Below are 24,018 nucleotides of genomic sequence, written 5' to 3' on the forward strand. Positions count from 1 at the left end.
ACATCAGGTGTACTTCAACAATCACTGTCGGAATGAGGCTTAATAACTATGCACCTCTTCTCGTTCTCCAGCCCACTCCTGTTGCAAGCCTAGCTTAAGTATGGCCCTCAGATGTGGAGCGATGATGACGAGAGGGAGGGGTGGGCAGTTCCCCTTCTGTCACTCACTCGACGTTGTGTCGAATGAAGTGACACAAGGAGTCTTCCTTGGGAGCCTCGTGTACCTCTGAACATGAGAAAAGGCCAATGTGAAATTGGCAGACATAATTTGCATGTCCCGCCCCCCGGACATACGGGTATAAAGCGAAGCGGGCATGCGTCTGTCAGTCAGATAATTTATTCGGAGCCGAGCGGTTGTGCAACAGCAAAGCTGAGTTCACCACTGTTCCACTCACCTCGACTGGAAAGAAGCACTGTTGTTGGATCTACGGCGTGTTTCTAGCTGGTGTTCTCTCTCTCTGCACGCTGTGCTGTCCACGCCCCTGGGCGCTTCGACAGTGCTTTTCATAGGCTAAAAGAGTGTTTCCTTCCTAAAAGAGTTTATTTCTCTAAAAGAGTTGAGTTTTCCACTCATAAAAGAGCAATACACAGAAGGTGTTGAACATCCTTTTCAGGACGCGTCTTTTTCAAGATGCCCTTCTGCCAAAACCGACTGCCATAGACGCTGTCTCGAGTGCCTGGAAAGAGATCACACTGAGGTGGCGTTTTTGGATGGTTCATGTACTCACTGCGAGAACATGACCATGGCAGCGTTGCGGTGGGGGTTGGCAGGTAATATTATGTTGGGGAGAAAAGTTGCATCCCGAAACAGTTGTGCTGAGGGAGAACTCAAAGCACTTGCTCCGCATACCCGGCTGGGGGTGGGAAAATGACTGAGGAGGAGGTCCTATGGAGTCCTCTAGACTCGTCAGACCCTGCCCGCCTATCTGCAGTCGAAGGCATGGAGGCGAATAGACTGCGTCCCTGGTGCCGTGACTATAGGTGTTTGGCATCAGACCGCCATGAGAACGGCGTGTGTGGACACCGGTTAGATGAATCAAGGAGTGAGGAAGCTGCGCTTTTGTGTACCACAGCCTGGTCGGGGTGTGGCAAAAGGTTTCGCTGCTAGCCCTCCACCAGGGGATGTAGTGTTCTAGAGGCCAGCTCCGTAGTGGCCATCTTGCTACCTGAGTCGATCGTCTCAGGAATGCTTGGGAGCCTTTCGGGTCCCTGAAGGGGTTCGAGAGACAGGGGCGTCAGCTTCCTGTGGGGAACTTTACGCTGGGGCCGAGAGCTGGGCCCGGATTGGGGCGGAGCTGCCTGAGCTTTCACAGCCGCAGGGGGATGCCCTTGGTGAACAGACGAGGTGCGTGCTCTTGAGCAACGAGGAGGCGTGATGTGTTGAATAGCCTCTGTCTGTTTCTTCACCAATGAAAACCGCTGGGCGATGTCTTCAGCGGTGTCGCCGAATAGGCTGAGCTGGGACACGGGGGCATTGAGAAAGTGGGCCTGTCTGAGTGACCATGCTGTGACCTTTGTGGCCCTTGGGGCGAGGTCAGTTGCTGAGCGCAGTTCCTGCAGCACATCGGGATCAGGACTACCCAAGTGCAGTTCTTTAAGAGCCTTGGCCTGGTGAGTTTCTGTAGGCTTAGACGCCAGGGACGACGTCGTCCTACAGGCCTTGGAGGGGAGTACCGGGCAATCCCACCAGGTGGCCGCCTTTTGCGGGCACAGATGCTTTGTCCACTTGGGGGGCCTCCGTGTACCCGTATATCACACGCCATCGAGGGTAGTGATCGGATGAGCGAGGAGGTCGGTTTTGGGCAGTTAAAAGTGCCGTGGCATGGCTGTAAGTGGAGCCCTGACCCAAGGAACCAATCGCCTCTCAAAGCTCAGAGGCAACTGAGGCTCTCAAAAAAGACACATATTGTATAGTAATTTATTTTGCTAAATGTATTTTTTGCTTTTATTTGCAAACTTTTTTAATAAATCCTGGTGGGACTAACACTTGCTGCACATGTCCCTTCGGAGCAGCAGCAGTACACAAGTCTTGGCAGTAGATCTGAATTGTTGGGTGTGGAGCGGAGGGGGGGGGCGGGGCCGGGTCGGAATATCGCGCGCCCGGTCCCCAATCGGCCTGATGAGGGCGCGCGAGGGATAAAGGCGGGCCGGTGACGATTGTTTGAGAGAGAGAGAATTACGGACATGTCTGTCATGTGTGTTTGTTTATGTGTTTTTGAGTTTTCATTAAATTATTATTTATATTGACAAGCCGGTTCTCGCCTCCTCCTTGCCCTTCCTTTAACTGTTTTACATTGGGGGTTTGTGTGGTTTTTGTGCAGCTTCCTTGCTTTGTTGGAGGATTATATGTACTGGCATGGCTAATTGTGCAGCAGCATGTCCTGCATGGTCGATGCAGTATGTCTTGTGTTTGTTCTAGCAGTAGCAAGGTTTTGTACTTGCTCTGAAGCAGCATCAGCAGTGTAGCAGATTTGCTCCGCCAAGGTCAATAAGTCCTATCAACAAGTCATACCCACAATAACATGCTAAATCTTTATGAGAGTTGTCATGACTGAACTACAAAATGATTGACTAATTCCATCTTAAATCAAACTCAAGTTAAAACATTATAAATCTTTGTTAAGTATGAAATAATGTAGTTTAATTGTCCTGAAAGAACTTTGGGGTGCATTTTAATTGCTTGTCTGCTTGGTGATAATTTTGAATAATGAGTCACCAGTTATGAATAATGTGATTTGCCAGAGGACATCAATGCAAAATCTGTTGCCAGGCCCCCCACAAAAAACAAACAAAACACACACACACACACACACACACACATATATATCTATATTTTTAAAAAAAAAATATTATATTTTTTATTATTATTATTTGTGTTTGATTCTTGGCAGCAGAACAAACACTTTACTGTAAGCTTTTCAGACAATGAAACATTGTCTCTATTGACAAATATAACAGTATGTCTGTGAATTCTAAGTCTGTTCACATGAGGTCTACCAGTTATCTGAAATCGTATGCCACAAACTAAAGCAGGGGTGTCAAACTAATTTTAATTCAAGGGCAGATTTTTTTATTTGTTAATCCTTGGTGAACCCATGGAGAGTGCTGCCCCATATCCTTTTGTGCTTATAGTCATATTGTAAATTGCATATATAATCCCTTCTGTAGAGATAAAGTCCTTAAATCTACACAGTTCTTTATCCTGAGGGGACCGACACACACTGACAGCTCCTTATGTCATGGGTAAACACTTACTGCATGACAGGCTTCTTCTTTTATGAGGCCCCCTGATATCAGATTCTTACTGTGCCTGAGATCAAATGCTGCAGACCAGGAGACACGATGGCATCTGTACATTATTTGCAGATGAGATCATAATCATAGATGCAAATGAAACCTGAGCACATGGACTGTGATCCTGACTACTCAAACTGTTTGCAGTAAATGTGGTGATATATGTTCATGGCTTATGAGGATGACTGGAGGGTATTTTGAGATGTAAAGAAACTCATCAGATCCATCGGAAAAACCTGATCTTACAAAACTTTTTTATTTTATTTACTTACTAAAGATGCATGTTATCATGGAAAGTAAAAAAAAAACATTTTCACATCATAATATTTATATATAAACAACATATAGAGTGGCTGCAGAAAGTATAGACCAATCCCATTGTTTACTAATATTTCAGCACATGCACAGCAAGTTGTGGTAGAAAGCTGGCAAACTGTTGTGTCAGATTTGAACGATTAGATGATTAATGAAATACAACACAAAACCATCATGAATAAAGCTCTGATAATGAATCTTGATACCAGAGTCATCTATGAGATCTCTCAAAATAATTTTTCAACAACAGAATCAGATAATAGTTTTATGTTTGTTTTTGCCACCACTTCCTTGTGATGTAAGCGGTGACGTTGCCACAGTTAATGTATGAGCATTATTGCATTAGATGTCAAAATATCAAACCAAGTGGCATTTATTTTAAATAAACATCACTCACACAATAACTATTTTGAAACAAAACATTTCAAAAAGCATAATTGTTTTTATTTTAAATTATTATTATTTATTTATTTATATTGTGGTTGTTGTTTTTTTTGTTTGAGTACAACAAACAAAAAATATTCCTAACAACTTTTCTTGGTATAGTACAGATAAAACATGAGCACATTAAGTTACCGTTGGGCCATGGTGCTCAACATTGTGTGGGGCATCCCCTGCCAGTCATCAACCGAGGGAGGGGGGAGAGGGGTGTGCGGACTGTTGTTCTTTGAATATGCAGTACACGGATGGCTTTCGCTGCTTTGCACTGTTTACATCAGGAAGCTGACTTGCTGCCTCGCTGCCTAACGGCAGCATTTTTTTTTTAAATAAAAGGAATTCTTAAGGAAACTGGTCTCAGTACAGTTTGAAAAGCACCTTATTTTAAGCTTTCCTCTATATACATCCTCTGAAGACATTTCCTAGTTTTCAAATGCAGCTTATATTAGTGTCTCCCGCTGAAGAGTTGCAGATGGGAGTTGCCCCAGGGTTTCAGCCCATGTAAGCCAGTGTATTAATATACACCTGGATAAAAAGCACACCTCCCTTTTGATTCCAAAAATGAACAGGAAAATATTTTTCACCTTGAACACAAAGTTTTATTGTTAGCATTTTATCAGAAAAGACCACCACCTATATGTCAGCATTGGTACTACTCTTTTACAGCGACCGTGACAAGGAACACAAAACTCCATAAGATGTTGGTTAATGGAGAAAAATAACTTTGGGAGAAACCAGACCCATTGTGGGGGCCAGTTCCCCTCTGGCTAACATCATAAATATAATGCCAATATTAGCAATTAAATGCAATGCAAGTCATGATTTAAAATTTGAAAACTTAGTTTAAGTGTTAAGGGCCAGTGTTTAAACAAAGATTTAGTATGAACTGACTAATGTCTTTGAAGTCCATCCTGGATTAATTGCAGAAGTTCACATAGATGCAACTGTCCTTATTAGTTGGCTGATGAAGGGTTTTGCTGGCAATTCATTTGTAGTCTATGTATTCCATTTCAAGAGTGTAGTCCATCATTTGACCGTGGTGATGCAGGCAGAGTTCAGTGAGGTGCATTGTAGTTCAACCTGGCCGGTAATTTTGGTGAGATCTATCCTTAGTCCAAAATTCAGACAATAGCATATGAAGTATTCCATGTCTTATGGTTGGGGTTCAGTTCATCGTCTGAAGTGCATCATAATAGACTGAAGTGCTGTCTGGCGGTTGCTCAACCAAATTGTAAGTACGCTTCTCTCTTTTTCACATCTGGCTCGGTAGATGTAATTTAACTCTATCTTTTTGTTAAAGGAAGCGTGGGGACATCTAATCCTAAAACAAATCTCTAGCCGAAGACGTTAACAAATCTCCACCATTGCCGCAAACCACCCTGCCCGGGTACGGTAAGTCCTGTCATCCACTAGGTGCCGCTGGCGTGGAGTCTGGAGGCCTGGTTAGCGCTCTCCAGCCCCTCGCTGTGGCTCATCAGGACGATTCGCCTCTGCTACATGATCCAGATCACCAGACGCCCGCCCAGGTTCAGTAGCATCCTCTCCACTATGCTGCAATCCAGATGGTCATTGACAACCTTCTGGCGAAGGGAGCAATAGAGCCCATCCCCATAGCCAAGTTGTGCAAGGGCTTTTACATGTACTTTCATGGCAGGTAATGCTCTGTGGGGAGTTGGGACTCCACCCCCATGTAGTCCAGGTTGAATCCTCCTAGACCACGCTTGGGATCTCTCTGTGGTCCTACCTGCCTTACAGAGAGCCCCCATTGAGCCCCTGGAGTAGGCTGAGCTCAGCACTTTGTCTCTGAAGATGGCCCTCCTGCTGGCGCTCACTTCCATCAAGAGGGTGGGAGACCTGGAGGCGCTCTCTGTTACCAGCGAAGGCCAGGAGTTAGGGCCGGTACACTCTCACGTGATCTTGAGACCCCGGCCCAGTTACATGCCCAAAGTTCCCACCACTCCTTTTCGGGACCAGGTGGTGAACCTGCAAGCGCTCCCTTTAGAGCAGGAAGACCTCAAGATCGAACCCCTAGTGTCACTATATCGACACAACGTCTCATTCCCTCCATCAGGGAACAGAGGTTACATCAGTAACCAAGACATTATTTACATATCAACTGGAAACTTGAGCAACTGGTCTAAGATTGCAGTTTTGTATGCATATATTTAAGGGAAAGTTGAGTGGAACATAAGAGGGGATTGTTTAAAGAATGTTGACACTGCTGTTTTTTCAATAGAATAAAGGTGAAAGGGGACTGGGGCTGTCAAGCTGTGCCCTAACATTCTTCCTAACATCTCCTTTGGTGTTCAGTGGAGGAAAGACAGTAAAGTTGAGTCAATGGTGACAGAATTTTTTTTGGGGGGGGTAAACCATCCCTTTATTATTATTATTACTATTATTATTATTATTACTATTATTATTATTTGTATTATTATTATTAATATTAGAAGTAGTATTAGTATTATTATCATTCCATTTTTATTTTGTTTTAAATGGGTGATTAAATATAGCTGTCACAGAACGCGCTACAACACCTCCCTCTGGTGTCATTCGATCCCTTTCTCCTGAGTATTAAGACCTCATCTCCGATCTCCCCTCTCTGCACTCATCACCATCCAGCCCTGCTGAATTCCCTCCTTATCTTCAGCATTATCACCTGTTGCGCCCTATCCTCCCTTTATATGGACTGCTTACTCTTTTGTTCTCTGTGAAGTATTGATTTGCCTACCTGTCTGTGCCACATGGAACTCTATTATCTCTGGACCTTCAATCTCTGACCTGGACTGTTTAATGAACTCTCGTACCTTCGCTGCCTGTCCTGACCCTGGTCTGTGTTTTACTTTGAATATTGGATCGCCCCTCTACTAATTCCAGCCTGAGTATTCTACTTATGCCTGCCTGAGTTCTCTTCGATTACCAGCTTGAGTTTATGTCAGCTTTCCTTGTTTTGTTACCTATGTTAATAAACCTCTGCAAATGGATCTAACTGCCTCAGCCTCTACATCACAGAATACTTCACCATCACAAGATCCAGCAGACTTTCATGGCCTCGCCAACGAGGTTTCCTCTCAAGCATCTGAGCTGGCCACACATCGTCAGCAGTTGGTCAAACTAACCTCTCTCACTGAGGATCTCGTGAGGTCCGTTCAGGCGTTATCCCCACAGATCGCGGCCGCTAATCAGGCTCAGGCTCCCGCTGCACCTGTGCCTTCCCAGCCAGTCGTGTGTACCTCTTCCAACCATCCCAGATTGTCACTTCCCGAAAAGTACAATGGATCACCCACCATTTGTAAAGGTTTTCTCATGCAATGTGAAATCTTTTTCAACCAGTCCCGGGAGCGCGTCACCGATGAAAGCCGTATCTCCTTTATATGCTCGCTTCCCACTGAAAAGGCGTTGGAATGGGCAACGGCAATGTGGTCAGGCGGTCAGCTTTCGTCTTTTACTTATGATGTTTTTGTTACCCACTTCAGAGAAGTATTTGAACACCCCGTGGGAGGAAAGGAGCCTGGAGAATTACTGCTCGCTCTACTTCAGGGAAGTTCCACCGCAGCAGATCACACTCTCTCCTTCCGAATGCTTGTGGCTCAGACTAACTGGGGGGAGAAACCACTGAAGCTTCTGTATCGCAAGGGATTAAATGCGGATCTTCATGGAGAGTTGGCGTGTCGTGACGAGGGAAAGACCCTCAATCAAATCATGGATCTCTCCATTCGTCTTGACAATCTGATCCGGGCTCGACGCACACCATTCGGATCCAGTTTGAATACCGAGTCCTATACCAGTTCGGAGCCTGAGCCTATGCAGATCGGTTATACTCACATCACCGCTGAACGTGAGAGAAGACGACGAAACCATCTGTGTATGTACAGCGGACAAACCGGTCATCTGAGGGCTTCCTGTCCTGTAAGACCCGCACCTCGAGACTCCACTGCGGTGAGTTTTTGTTTACAATCTCCTAATTCACTCATCGTAGAGATTTCATTAAATATCAGTGGGAGAGTTATTAAATTGAGGGCTTTAATCGACTCGGGTGCTGCTGGAAATTTCATTGACTTAACCTTTGTCAATACTCATCATCTCTCTCTTCTTCCTTGTGGACCCCGTGTGATGGTGGCAGCGTTAGATGAGCGCCCCCTGGGGACTGGAGAGGTTCGCAGCACACAGAATCAATTCAGTTTTTTACTATCAACTCGCCTCTTCATCCTGTGGTCCTGGGATTTCCCTGGCTGGAGAAACATAACCCACACATTTCCTGGGTAGAGAGGGGATTATTCAGTCGTCACCCTTTTGTCAGAGAAGTTGCATGGCCGCTGTCCAGGGTTCTGAAAATAACTGCAGGTCCGCTGTGCAGAATCCGGAAACGGGCTCCCTCTCTCCCAAGGATTTATGTCTCCAGGAGTCACCCACAGCTTACCATGATTTAGCCCTGGCATTCAGCGAGAGAGAGGCTTCTCATTTACCACCACATCGGGCGGGTGACTGCGCCATCGAACTCCTGCCAGGGTCCGTGCCACCGCGCGGGAGAGTTTATCCCCTATCTCAACCTGAAACTGAGGCCATGAATTCGTACATAGAGGAGCAGCTTGCTAAGGGATTCATCACCACCTCTACGTCTCCAGCATCTGCTGGTTTCTTCTTTGTCAAAAAGAGGGATGGGGGTCTCCGGCCATGCATTGACTTTCGGGGTCTCAATGAATTTACGGTCAAATACCGATATCCGCTGCCTCTTGTTCCAGCTGCCCTGGAGATGCTCCGCACTGCCCGATATTTCACCAAACTAGACCTACGGAATGCATATAATTTAATTCGTATTCGGAGGGGTGACGAGTGGAAGACGGCCTTTTCCACAACTTCCGGCCATTATGAATATCGGGTCATGCCGTTCAGACTTTCTAACAGTCCTTTCGTTTTTCAAGCCTTTGTCAATGAGATTTTCCGGGACCTGCTCAATCGGAGTGTTATTGTATACATTGATGACATCCTGATTTTCTCCGAAACGCTCGAAGCACACATCAGGGATGTACGTGTCGTCCTTCAGCGGCTAATTGAGAACCAATTATACGGCAAAATTCAGAAATGCGAATTTCATCAGACACGAATCGCCTTTCTGGGTTACGTCATCAGTGCGGAGGGAGTGCTTATGGATGACAGCAAAGTTCAAGCGGTTGTTAACTGGCCTCAACCCACATCAGTGAAGGAGTTGCAACGCTTCCTGGGCTTTGCCAATTTTTACCGCAGGTTCATTCGTATGATTGTGGCTCCGCTCACATCCCTTCTTCAGGGGGGAGGAAGAGGTTTCCGTTGGTCCCTGGAGTGCAGTTCGGCATTTGAAAGGTTGAAAGCAAAATTCACCACAGCCCCCATTCTCCGTCATCCAGATCCCGAGAAGGAGTTCATTGTAGAGGTGGATGCCTCTAACACTGGTGTGGGTGCGATCCCATCTCAACGCCACGGGAGTCCCGCTAAAATGTATCCATGTGCTTTCTACTCACGTAAGCTCAATGCAGCTGAATGCAACTATGATGTGGGCGATCGGGAACTCTTGGCTATGAAGGCAGCCTTTGAAGAATGGAGACACTGGTTAGAGGGTGCGCTTCAGCCCTTCACAGTTCTCACTGACCACCAAAATCTGGAATACATCAGATCTGCCAAACGTCTGAATGCTCGCCAGGCTCGTTGGTCCCTCTTCTTTTCCAGATTTGATTTTAAAATCACCTACCGGCCGGGCTCGAAGAACGGAAAGGCAGATGCCCTATCTTGTCAATTCGACAGCCTCTGTGAGCCTTCTAAACCAGAATCCATCCTGCCCTCCACTCTCATTGTTGCACCCGTACAGTGGGACATAATCTCTGAAATCACTGTGTCTCAGCAAGGACATCCAATTCCACTTGAATGCCCCACGGATCGTCTGTATGTCCCCCTCGAACTCCGTAACCGAGTACTCCAATGGGTTCATTGCACCCCTTGCGCTAGACATCCGGGTATTGCAGCCATCACTCAGTTGGTCTCTAATTGCTTTTGGTGGTCTTCACTTCGATCTGATGTGGTAAAGTTTGTTCATCAATGTACCACTTGTAACACTGTCATGTCATCTCACCTGAAACCTGCCGGCCTCTTACAGCCTCTGCCAGTACCACAACGTCCCTGGTCCCACATCACCATAGATTTTGTTACGGATCTGCCGTGGTCTCAGGGGTTTACCACTATCCTCTCAGTAGTCGATCGCTTCTCGAAGTCCTGCTGTTTCATCCCTTTGGCTGGCCTCCCCACAGCTCTTCAGACCGCAGAGGCGCTCCTCAATCAAGTATTCCGCCTCTTTGGTCTTCCCGAGAACATCATCACTGATCGAGGTCCGCAGTTTACTTCTTGTGTTTGGAATGAACTCTGCTCCAAGCTCAATATTAACGTCAGCCTCACCTCTGGATACCATCCTCAGGCCAACGGGCAGGTTGAACGGCTTAATCAAGACCTCACTCGCTTCCTGCAGACTTATTGCCACCAAAATCTGCAGGACTGGAGCCGCTTTCTGGTCTGGGCAGAGTATGCCCAGAACTCCCTGCTTAAACCAGCCACAGGATTGACCCCGTTTCAATGTGTTTTAGGGTTTCAGCCTCCCCTATTCCCGTGGACAGGAGAACCAGCTGACCTCCCAGCAGTTGACACCTGGCTCCGTCGTAGTGAAGCTACCTGGGATGCTGCTCATGTCCATTTGCAGAGTGCCATCCGCCACTATCAGCATCATGCGGATCGGAGAAGGCGTGGTGGCCCTCAGTATCGTCCCGGCCAGTGGGTGTGGCTCTCCACCAGAGACTTGCATCTGAAGCTTCAAAGCAAGAAGCTATCCCCTCGGTTCATTGGACCATTTAAAATTCTGTGCCAAATCTCTCCTGTCTCTTTTCGATTGGCTCTTCCTGCTCATTACAAAATCTCACCCACTTTTCATATGTCTCTTTTCAGACCCGTGGCTACCCCCAGGAGAGAGGAGGTCCAGGCGGAGAGCATCCCCATGCAGGCTCCCCCTATTGAGGTCGGCGGCACAGAGGCTTACCGGGTGCGAAAGGTCCTGCACTCCAGACGCCGCGGCGGGTCTCTGCAATATCTTATCGACTGGGAGGGCTACGGACCAGAGGAGCGCTCTTGGGTCAGGGCCCAGGATATCCTGGATCCCGCATTGCTTACCAACTTCCACCGTAACCATCCTGATTGACCTGCTCCCAGACCCTGAGGAAGACCTCATTGGCATCCAGGACCTCGCTTCCGGGGTCGCTCGCAGGAGGGGGGCTCTGTCACAGAACGCGCTACAACACCTCCCTCTGGCGTCATTCGATCCCTTTCTCCTGAGTATTAAGACCTCATCTCCCATCTCCCCTCTCTGCACTCATTCTGACCCACTGTGACTGGTTTAACAAATTATTTAAATCTATATCATATATAAAAATGTAACTATTAACATTTATAAATATTTCATTTTATATCATATACTTTCATATTTAATTCATTATATTGTATGTAGTTTTCTACAGTATGTGTTGTACAGTTTAGTTAGTAGTTAGTTAGCCTAGTTTGTTTTGAGTCAAAAGGAAAGGCGTGATTTCAGGGCAGCTGGCCCATATTTCTAGATACATTTATTTTAAAGTGAAAGGGGAGTATTAAGCAGCATTGTTTACCAGAACATTACAAACACAATCAGAAAATGGGGGTTGACAGTGAATTACAGAGATAGTTTTCAAAAACTACCTTTCAGTGCCAGCAATGACCAGCTGTGCATTTCTGCTGAACTGTTGATCTGACTTATTGTTACAATGGAAGCTAGCCAAATTTGATGCCTGTATTGTATCGATTTGAAATTCTGTTTGTTGATTGGTTGGTCTCTATAGGAATAAAATATGTTGTTGCTGAATTATGCTGCTTAATGTTCTTTTATTCTTATTATTTATATTAAGTGAAACAATAGACATTATTTCAAGATAAACGTTTCAATCAGTATAGGTTTGCATCTCGATTTGACAATAGGCGAGACTTGCTAGTTGCAGTCGGGAGGAGATGAAAAGAAAGTTGTCAAGTCGGACACTTTGTGCTTCTTGACGTATGTTGAACCTACATTAGTCAAGGAAGATCACGCAATGTTTGCTTTCTTTATTACAGATGAAGTGGATTTCAGATAGAAGGAGGTCTGAATTTTACATAAATTATGAATAAAAATGAATAAAAAAAGAATAACTGGTATTTTTTATATTTAATTTTTCTATGTATAAACGTAATATTACTAGGACAAACATAATATAACATGATATACACATTATGCACTGTTATAAAAACACAGAGTTGGGAAAGTTTTCAAAATAATTTTGTCAAAATAAACACCTTGGCAGAGGTGGGTAGAGTAGCCAAAACTGTCCTCAAGTAAAAGTACAATTACTCAAAAATGATTACTCAAGTAGAAGTAAATGTACTAACATAAATAATTACTTGAGTAAGAGTAAGAAAGTATCAATTAAAAGAGCACTCAAGTAGTAACTCATTTTTTCTCCATATTTTGAAAGTAAATGTTGACCGAGACTGTCAGTCTTGAACATTCTGTCTAACATCTTCTGTGGTCCACAGAATACAGGTCACATGGGTTTGGAACAACATGAGGATAGGGAAATGATGACAGAATATTCAATTATGGCTGATCTATCACTTTAAAGGCATAGTTCACCCAAAAATGTACAATTCTTTCATCATTTACACACCCTCATGCCATCCCTGATGTGACACAAATTCTGATTTTTAGAAGAATATTTCAGCTTTAAACAGTTAATCAGCCCGAAATAGCTGCAGCAGCTGTGTGGGGTAAATGTTTAAATACTGCTCATGACATGCGGGACGCGGGACAAAGTGCACTGATATATAGCTGCAGATTTAAAAATTAAACACTTAAAAACTGAAGTCATAGGAACCCAGTTAGAGAATCACCTTGAAAATGACCTTCACATTACACAGAAAAGCTTGTGTTAGCATTAGAGCCACAACTTACCTCAGAGTGCTGCCATAAGTTGGAGCTTCAATTTTAATATTGAAATATCCACTTGTCTTGGTGTTAATTGAAGGCATTGCATGACAAAACTATAATTTTTTCACTGTACGGAGCGAAGAAAGTGTTTCACTTTGTTTGACGAGCATAATGTCTGTGCATAAATGCATAAAGTCTGTGATAGTGCGCACAGCTGTCGGAAAAGTCCCATTCAATAATCTCTCAATAAATTATGCATTAATTAAAATTAAACCCAATAATGTAACGACAGTAATGCCACACATTGTAAAGAATTAAATGTAAAACATTTTTATTAGAAATTTACTTGAGTGAGAGTAAAAAGTTTCAATATTTCTAATTTCAAACCTACTCTAAAAGTAAATTTTCCCCTAATAAGTTACACAAGTAAATGCAACAGAGTAAATGTAGTGTGATACTACCCAACTCTGCACCTTGGTAATGGCATACTAATGTACTACTCTTATTTCTGCCATAGACTGACATAGCAGAAGTAGTAATAGTGTAAAGGGAGTGCAATGGAAAGGAGTAGGCAAGAACCGGCTTGGCAATATAAATAATAGTTTTAATGATAAACTTGAACAAAAGACAAACACACACACATGACAGACATGTCCGTAAATGATTTTTCTCTCGTCACACCACAGTCCGCAATCGGCCTTTATCATTCTCGGAGGCTTAATTAGTCTGATAAGGGACAGGGTGTGTATAATCACGACCCGGAATGCCCCGCCACGTTCTCGGGGAACAGAAGGGGTCTCCCCCGCCCCTGGCAGCGGTTCTCTCACTCCAGGCGGTCGGCAGCGAGCCCCTCCCCGCTCGCAGTCAGCGGTCTCAGACCCCGCCGCATTTCAGCGGCCGGTAGGGGACTCCTCCGCCCCTTGCAGTGTCACTGACCGCTCCAGGTGGTCGGTTAGGAGCCCCTTCTCCCCTCGCGGTCGGTGGCTGCTCCGTTGGGGTGGATGGTAGTGGCGAGAACTCTATTACGGCGTATCCCTCCACCTTCCTGGATTTCGGCACCAGTGTAAAGGGTTCAATGGAAAGGAGAAGGCGAGAACCGGCTTGGCAATATAAATAATAGTTTTAGTGGTAAACTTAAACAAAAGACAAACACATACACATGGTGGACATGTCCGTAAGCGATCTCTCTCTCGTTGCACCACCGTATGCAATTGGCCTTTATCCCTCTCGGAGGCTTAATTAGCCTGATAAGGGACCGGGTGTGTATAATCACGACCTGGCCCCGCCCTCCACCCTGTCACAAAGAGTAGTATGTGAAGTTTGCAATTGTGAACGCAGTGCATGAAACACGTGTAACCATTGTCATGTCGTGAGTCTGGACAATCGTGAATGAGCTGTGTCATCATTCAGATCTTGTGCTGCTACTCTGGAACAACTGCAGAGGTTGTGCCAGCTGGCACTCTCAAATCGCTCTCACGGTACTTTGATGGCATACGTCATGGTGACGCGGCAGTGGAGCCATTTCAAGTCAGACAGAAATAAGAATAGTATATTAGATGCCATTACCAAGGTGTTTATTCTAACTGACATGCACTGCTTCAAGTCCAGCGCCGAACGGTCTGCGCTGCATGAAGTCAAACACACCTTATTCTACACTGTTGTAGCATGACCTCACATTGTTTATCACATGACCTCATTATGTTTTGTGTTTAATTCAGTAGGTGGCATCTAGTTATCATCTTGGAAATAAAAATGGTTATTCTGAATTTATGATCCAATTTTGTGTAAATATATCTTCAAGATTTACAGTCAAATAATGAGTATAAATAAGTGCTAAAAACTTTGGCTGATATTGTTTCGAGATTATCCTTCATTTTGGCAATAAAGTAGGCCTATATACTCCAGCAAGAAGTATGGTGGTATAATGGCATGCTATTCTGAACATTAACAGACAGGCGGGATCCTTTCCTGTGGGCTGTGGATTAACCCTCCCTCTGGTGAAGCTCATTGTTGGCTGGATGCAATTTATTCAAAGATTACTTTAATTAGCCAATTAGATGATAGTTTGCAACATGAGAGTGCTGTTACAATGGCCATTTGCAGTGCTTTGTTCTCATAAGAGGAGCTTTTACTCTTTCCTGCTCTCTACTGAGATCTCTTTGATCAAGTGAATGGCTGTGCAACCTTCAAAAGTAGATCTGTGACATTGTCAAGATCATTACAAATGTCTCGAGGACACAAAAGAGGCTGTTAACGGAAGGGTCACTGAGTGCTGCAGATATTTCTGGGGTTTGATTTTAATATAGCCACCAGTTCTAATAATGAATGACATACAGATTTTTATTGGTGTATTTAAGGTACTTTGCAGGTTTTTTTTTTTATAAATTAAATGAATTGTTTACCCAATAAGAACACTGTGTCTTTATTTATTAACCCTCATGTTGTTTCAAATCTACATGACATTCTTTTTGCTGTGGAACACAAAAGTGTATTATGCATTATGTATATATGTATTCATGAGCCCTTTGGTTTCCTTGATTCTACTTCTCCATGGTGATTGAATCCAATGCTAGCAATATCCTCAGCCACAACCTGGCAAGGCCTTGCTTGGGCACTTTTTCAGGGCATTCTTACAAAAGACCAGGGTGCTCCCATAATCATGTTTTATCTGCAGACCTCAAGAGCTAATAACAGGTCAAAGCATGTGCACCTTCTGAATTCAGCACTCCTATGGTTGTTTGGGACTGCAGGGGTCGAGAAAGGTAAGCAGCATGACACCTCCACAGCTGTAAGATTGATGTTGTTTCCCTCCTACACGGCTGCACTTTCCCTGTGTAACAGATTAAGTACAAATTGCAAAGACTAGGTGCAACAAAGGCATCTAAGGACAACGTGGCAGTAACAAATCTATAGATCAACTGACTCTGAAGCTCCAAAGTTAAACAAAGAGTAAACCATAAATAAGCAGGAATATGTAGCACGGTATGCAGAGTTGTAGAGATTTGGTGATGTAAGCACTTTTTTTGCCAGCTACGAGCCCTCGGGAGAGGATGGAGGGGTGTTTTATATGATCATGCCCTTATAAAGAAAATATCCATGGAGGCAGTAAAAAAAACGAACGTCTTTTGGTGGAGATGAAATCCAGGCCTACCACCTTAACTTGCAATCAACAGCTGCAAAAACCTCCATTCAGCATCAGACCATCTGTTAAGAGCATGAAGCTCGAGAGCATTGTGCCAACAATAATTTTTTAATGCAGTCATACACATGATGATGAACACAACAGATGACTGCAAGCACTTATGAAGACTATTACAATTCAGGAATTAGTCTAAGTATCATCATCATCATCATCATCAACACATCTTCAGGACCACCTGGAGATTGTAATCCTCAAAACATGACATAATCATTTGATCATTATCCAGTTTTGCAGTGGAGAAATCCAACTGTTGTCAGGTTGATTCAGTCAAATCAAAGGGATTATTCAGCCAAAATATTGTTCCTAACCCATATGACTTCTGTCTTCCATTGAACACCAAAAGAGGTGTTATGCAATATGTTTACCTCAGTCACCATTCACATTCATTGCATATTTTTTATACAATGAAATTGAATGTTGACTAAGGCTGTCAGTCGCTAAAATTCTCATGTATATTTGATTGATATACATGAGGATTTGAGATATGTATTGTTTTGTACAAGCACTTGTTCTCCAATAGCAAGTATGTACAGTACAGTATGTGCACAGACCAGGGCTATGCTTTGGCATGAATGGAATGTATTTTCAGTGCTAGCATGTGCATGCTAATGGAACAGATCTGCTCTCTTTTAACAATGTGTGGTGTTGTTAGGAGCACCCCGCTGGCCTGCGTGTCCATGCTGGCTCCACAATTGATTTCAACTATGCAGCCTGGGCGAGGTGGTCTAGGCAGCGTGCCAGGTGAGGGGGTTTTAGGCCCTGGCACAGGATGCACTTCTACAACAATGACCGGAAGAGACGTTTAGCAGCCACTAATCACACAGATCATACAGTTATTGGCTTGGCCAAGAACAGTGGGAAAATTCACACACTTTCTCACTCTTTCGGATGATCTTCTTTTCCAGGCCAGAGAAGAAAGTGGCAAAGATGAGACACCAGTTGGTTCCTAGTGCTATGGTGGACTATTAGACAGTGTCTGTTTTTCCATGCCTTGGAAAACCAAAGCAACCTCTGTTGCTTTGTTTTGTATTTTCGTCTATTTTCATTCAGTGGTGTGAGACACAAGGGGTCTCGTGGGCCAAATTCGGCCCATGAGATAGTTTCATATGGCTTGCGTGTGTGTTAATAGTTTATCCTCAAACCTGGCCTGCATATACATTTTTACTTTCTGCATTTTGTTTTGGTCTTTAATGTTCCCCGTAGTTCTATTAAAGGATTATTGAACAAGAGCCTAATATATTCCACATGGCTTATTACACACTGATGAAAATTAGATCGCTTTCATCATGATCTCCGGAGCTGTGTGTACTGGAAGCATCAGTTGATGTGACACATTCAGGTGACGGCCGCTCTGTTTCTATTTTTGATGTGCTGTACAGCTTTTCAAGTCACTTATTTTGCCCGTCCAACTGAACTAAAATGATTTCATTTACAAATAGCCCATCTGTAAACTGATTACAATGTAAGTTAAGTCCTTATACAGTATATTTTAAAAAAACCATTACATCAAAAGCAGCTTCTGATGTTTCTCTTCTCTAAACAGGACTGCTTCTTCCAATGGGTCTGCATTCTCATAAAATACTATATCAGGCATTATTACTATACTAAACATGCAGAGCAGTTTGCTAGGTATGAGGACGAGAAGAGTTGCTCAGTGTCCATTCATCAAAAACTGTAGGCCATAACTGTACCAATTGGATAATTAAAACTGTTTACTGAGTGCTATTCACTGGCATGCTCCACCTCTGCTCAGTCTATAGCACCACAGCATAAGAAATACGATTTTGTTGTGAAATGTAGTATTTCGTACTGCGCATCAGTTTTGACGTGTTTACGTGTCCATATGTGATTATTCTGGTATTAGTGTTCTGGTATTGTTCTCTCACTCGCTTACTCACTAGCTCTCTGTGTGCGCTGTACAAATTATTAAATAGAACACCTGTGTAGTGTATTGAGTAGAATGCACTTAGAGTAAACTCAGGAATAAGTACTGCTTGGCCACTCTGGGTTAGAGTTCGGTTGGCCAGCGAGTTGTCTAATAAGAATAGACATGTATATACATTCTGTGAGTGCACAGTAAAAAGAAAGAAGAATTGACCATCGTTGTCTTGACTCTGATTTCTATCATATTAATAGACAAATACAACAGTTGGCGACGAGGATTTTTGGTTATCATATGAAGCGCTGTCTCCTAGTTTTTTTTCGGATGGGCGTTTTTTTTTTTTCTGGGAGAAGTGATAAAAAGAGAAAAGAAATCCAGCCTCACTGAGATTGAGAGTTAGATTCAACACAAAATAGTAAGTGAAGCAAGAAAGATGTCAGGATATATCGGAAAGATTGATGCATTTGAGAATGCTACGGATGATTGGACTTTGTACTGTGAAAGAATCGAGCAGTATTTCAAAGCTAATGACATTAATGATGAAAAGCGGGTGTTGTTGAGTGCGATAGGAGGGAAAGCTTATGCTCTGCTGAGAAGCCTCACTGCTCCCACAAAGTCTGCTGATCTTAGTTTTAACAACATTGTGAAGATAATGCAAGAGCATTTAGCACCAAAACCGCTGCTCATTGCAGAACGATTCAGATTTCATAAACGGAATCAGATTGACGGAGAGTCAATTGCAGTTTATGTGTCTGAATTAAAGAAATTGTCTGAACACTGTCAGTTTGGTGACGGACTAAATGACGCGCTGAGAGATCGTCTAGTCTGTGGTATTTCAAAAGAGAGTATACAGAAGAGATTGCTCTCCGAGGCAGAGTTAACATTCAAATGTGCAGTTGAAATTGTTGTCGCCATGGAAACGGCTGCCAGAGATGCAGTAGAGCTGAGATCAGGAGTGAAAATGTCAGTAAACAAGATTAACACTGCAAGTAAACCTAAAAGAACAATGCAAAAAGTTGAACTGTGTTACCGTTGTGACAGGGGTGGACACAAAGCAAATCAGTGCAGATTCAAAACTGAAATGTGCAGAAAATGCAACAAAGTTGGACACATACAAAGAGCATGTCGGTCTGATATACCATACATTGAAAAAGAGAGACAGTACAAGGCTCAGAAAAAGAAAAGTAGGAATGTGCATATTGTTGCTCAAAACTCAGATGAAGAAAGTGACACTGGGTTGGCAAACTTAGAAATCTACAGGCTGAAAAGTGACTTAAAACAAGCAATATGGCTTACACCTCAAGTGAATGGACAGACAATCAGAATGGAATTGGATACAGGCTCCGCTGTATCAGTGATGTCACAGCACGAGTTTGAAAAACATTTCAAAACAACTAAATTAAAGCCATCGCCTGTTATACTGAAAACTATATACTGGTGAGCCCATAATCCCTCTCGGGGTGATGCCTGTGACTGTAAAGTACAATGATCAACAGAGTGAATTAGATCTGTACATAGTACGAACAGAGGGACCAGCACTTTGGGGACGTGACTGGTTGAGGAAGTTGCAGCTGGACTGGAAATCCATAAAAAGTCTGCAAGTCACAGTTCCTACATCTACGTGCACCCAAACGAAACTGAAAGAAGTGCTGGATGGGGCTGTAGCTGTGTTTCAGTCAGGAATAGGAACTATTAAGCATATAAAAGGGAAGATAACCCTGAATGAGAACGCAGTACCCAAGTTTCACAAGGCGCGGCCTGTTCCCTATGCTATTCGCCAGAAAGTGGAAAATGAGCTGGATCGATTGGAAGCTGAAGGAATACTTTCAAAGGTTGACTGGAGTCCCTGGGCAACTCCAGTGGTTCCTGTTGCCAAGAAAGATGGAACTGTTAGACTTTGCAGGGATTTTAAAGTCTCAGTCAACCCTGAATTGCAGGCAGAACAATATCCACTACCAAGAATAGAGGATATTTTTGCTACACTTGCAGGTGGACAGCTCTTTAGTAAAATAGACTTGGCGGAAGCATATTTACAGATGGAAATGGAGGAGGACTCAAAAGTGTTCTTGACTATCAATACTCTCAAGGGCTTGTATCACTATAACAGGCTTGTTTTCAGCGTCGCCTCAGCACCAGCCTTGTGGCAAAGGGCTATGGATCAGGTACTTCAGGGTTGCCCTGGTACCCAATGTTACCTCGATGACATCATTGTCACAGGTGACAGTGACAGTACTCACTTGGAGAACTTAGCATGGGTTTTAAAGAGATTGGAAGAGTATGGGCTGCGAGCAAGGCGTGACAAGTGTGAGTTTTTCAAGGACACCATCAAGTATTGTGGACACAAAATTGATGTGAATGGTCTGCACAAGAGTCACAACAAGCTAAGAGCTGTTGCAGAGGCTCCAGAACCGGAAGATGTCTCGCAATTGAGGTCCTTCCTTGGATTTGTCAATTACTACAACAGGTTTTTGTCAAATCTGGCTACTGTTCTCCATCCTCTACATGCCCTGTTACAAGCAGGAAAGAAATGGACGTGGACAAAGCAATGCAGGGAAGCTTTTCAGGAAGCAAAGAAACTAGTGATGTCAGATACAGTTCTGACTCACTATGACCCACACAAGCCACTAAACTTGGCATGCTATGCCTCACCATACAGCATAGGGGCGGTGCTGTCTCATGTAATGGGTGATGGAACGGAGCGCCCCATAGCTTTCGCATCACGCTCCCTCAGTGCTGCAGAGAAAAACTATGCACAGATTGATAGGGAAGCTTTGAGCCTGGTATGGGGTGTAAAATGATTCAATCAGTATCTGTATGGAAACAACTTTACCTTGGTTACGGACCATCAGCCGTTGGTTTCCATCTTCAATCCTCAGAAAGGAGTTCCACTGACAGCAGCAGCACGGATGCAAAGGTGGGCGTTGTTTCTTGGAGGACATAGATATCAGATTGAATTCAAAAGAACACACAGACATGCTAATGCTGATGGGCTATCACGTCTACCATTGAATGGGTGTGATTCAAAGACAAAGAACGTAAGCACACCTTTGGACGTTTTTACAATTGCTCAGCTTGAGAGTTCTCCTGTTACAGACGAAATGATTCAGAGAGAAACCAGGAGAGATCCTGCACTGTCTCAGGTATATTCAGCTATACAGTCTGGCTGGAATGAAGAGCAGAAGATTCGTTTCACACAATTTTATCAGCGCCGTGATGAACTAACTCTGGATGGTGGTTGCATCATGTGGGGATTAAGAATTGTTGTACCTCCTAAGTTGAGAACTCGAGTTTTGGAGGAGCTTCATGTTGGGCATCTAGGAGTGGTAAAGATGAAATCACTTGCTAGAAGTTTTGTATGGTGGCCTGGAATAGATCAGCAGATCGAGCAGCTTGCCATGCATTGTTCAGGATGTCAACATGTGCAAAAGATGCCAAAGACTGCACCACTACATCCTTGGGAGTGGCCTGCGTTACCGTGGCAAAGGATCCATGTTGACTTTGCGGGTCCTTTCATGGGCACCACATTTCTGGTTGTGGTCGATGCGTGTTCAAAGTGGCCAGAAGTGTTCAGTATGACCTCCACAACCGCCGCTCAAACTGTGACAGTTCTGAGAGAACTTTTTGCAAGGACTGGTGTACCAGAACAGCTGGTGAGTGACAATGGTCCCCAGTTTATATCTGAGGAGTTCCAGATCTTCTTAAAGAACAATGGAATCAAACATGTGACCTCAGCACCCTACCACCCAGCTACAAATGGCTTAGCTGAGAGATTTGTGCAAAGCTTGAAAAATGCACTACGGGCCATGACATGTGAAAAGATCACACTGAGCCAGAAGCTACACAATTTCTTCTTTGCATATCGAAATGCAACTCACATCACAACAAATCGTACACCTGCCATGTTGTTCCTGGGTAGACCCTTACGTTCAAGGTTGGATTTATTGAAACCCAATTTAAGGAGAACTGTACACGACAGACAAATGAAGCAATCACAAGGAGGAGGAAAAACGAGAGAGTTGGAAATAGGAGATAGTGTGCTTGCTAGGAACTACAGAGGAGATCATAAATGGACACCTGCAAAAGTAAAAGAAAGAACAGGACCACTCTCATATACAGTTGAGATTGCACCAGATACTGTCTGGAGATGACACATTGATCAGTTGAGAAGAGCAAATGTTCCTCTGGAGAGTGTTCCCGCGAGTGTTCTATGCACCACTACTGATATTGTTTCCAGTGGAAGTGATGCAACAACACTTCAAGATGGCACTGTATCTTCCAGTGAAGTGCCACAAGCACTAATTCCAACCTGTGTAGAGAAACGTTATCCTACCCGGGTACGAAAACCACCAAACCGTCTGGATTTGTGAACTATAATCATACAGTAGCATAAGTTTGTTCCTTTTTTTTGTAAAAAAAAAAAAAAAGAAAAGAAAGTTTTGTTAAAAGAGAAATATTTTTTTGTTTAAGATTTCTTATCTAAGGGGGGAGGAATTGTAGTGTATTGAGTAGAATGCACTTAGAGTAAACTCAGGAATAAGTACTGCTTGGCCACTCTGGGTTAGAGTTCGGTTGGCCAGCGAGTTGTCTAATAAGAATAGACATGTATATACATTCTGTGAGTGCACAGTAAAAAGAAAGAAGAATTGCCCATCGTTGTCTTGACTCTGATTTCTATCATATTAATAGACAAATACAACAACCTGATTCATCAGACTTAATCTATGTATTACGTAACAATATGTATGATTGCTATTTTTTTCTGAACATTTTGACTGTATTAAGACAACATCAAATATACTGGGTATCAGAGATCCATCCATCCATCCATCCATCCATCTTCAACCGCTTATCCGAAGTCGGGTCGCGGGGGCAGCTGCTCCAGCAGGGGGCCCCAAACTTCCCTATCCCGAGCCACATTAACCAGCTCTGACTGGGCGACCCCGAGGCGTTCCCAGGCCAGTGTGGAGATGTAATCTCTCCACCTAGTCCTGGGTCTTCCCCGAGGCCTCCTCCCAGCTGGACGTGCCTGAAACACCTCCCTAGGGAGGCAGCCAGGGGGCATCCTTACCAGATGCCCAAACCACCTCAACTGACTCCTTTCAACGCAAAGGAGCAGCGGCTGTACTCCGAGCTCCTCACGGATGACTGAGCTCCTCACCCTATCTCTAAGGGAGAAGCCCGCCACCCTTCTGAGGAAGCCCATTTCGGCCGCTTGTACTCGCGACCTAGTTCTTTCGGTCATGACCCAACCTTCATGACCATAGGTGAGGGTAGGAACAAAAATTGACCGGTAGATCGAGAGCTTTGCCTTTCGGCTCAGCTCTCTTTTCATGACAACGGTGCGATAGAGCGAGTGCAATACCGCCCCTGCTGCCCCGACTCTCCGGCCAACCTCCCGCTCCATTGTCCCCTCACTCGTGAACAAGACCCCGAGGTACTTGAACTCCTTCACTTGGGGCAAAACCTCATTCCCTACCTGGAGTACGCACTCCATCGGTCAATCAGGTATCAGGTATCAGAGATATTTAAACTAATATGAAGGATAAAAATAGACTATAGCCCTGCGTCTCTATTCACATTCTATCCGTACTAAATACTGTATTATCTGACACAAAACACGTCAGCCAAAGGAGAGTTGTTAATAAAAATATGAGCAGGAGGACAAAAAAGTTTTGGAGGCTTTCAAAAAAGAATTTTTATCGGTTGAACTGGCCCTCTATGAAGATCACCACCTGGCTAGTGGCCCCTGCCTTATACTCTTTAATCTATGTGGGCATGAAAAAAGTTGTAATTTAGAATTAATAGAGAGTTTAGCTGCTTTTGTACATAGTCCAACAATTAAAAAAATTATTTCAGATGCAATAAAAATACTTATACTGTGTGAACAGCC

At 43.9% G+C, this 24,018-nt stretch overlaps 1 pseudogene; it reads left to right on the forward strand.

Moving 5' to 3' along the window:
* Positions 1-19,251: 19,251 nt before the first annotated feature.
* LOC127659190 (uncharacterized protein K02A2.6-like) lies at positions 19,252-22,770 on the forward strand (annotated as a pseudogene).
* The last annotated feature ends 1,248 nt before the right edge of the window (positions 22,771-24,018 follow it).

Source organism: Xyrauchen texanus, chromosome 18 (genome assembly GCF_025860055.1).
Source record: "Xyrauchen texanus isolate HMW12.3.18 chromosome 18, RBS_HiC_50CHRs, whole genome shotgun sequence".
In the NCBI taxonomy this organism is placed as follows: Eukaryota; Metazoa; Chordata; class Actinopteri; order Cypriniformes; family Catostomidae; genus Xyrauchen; species Xyrauchen texanus.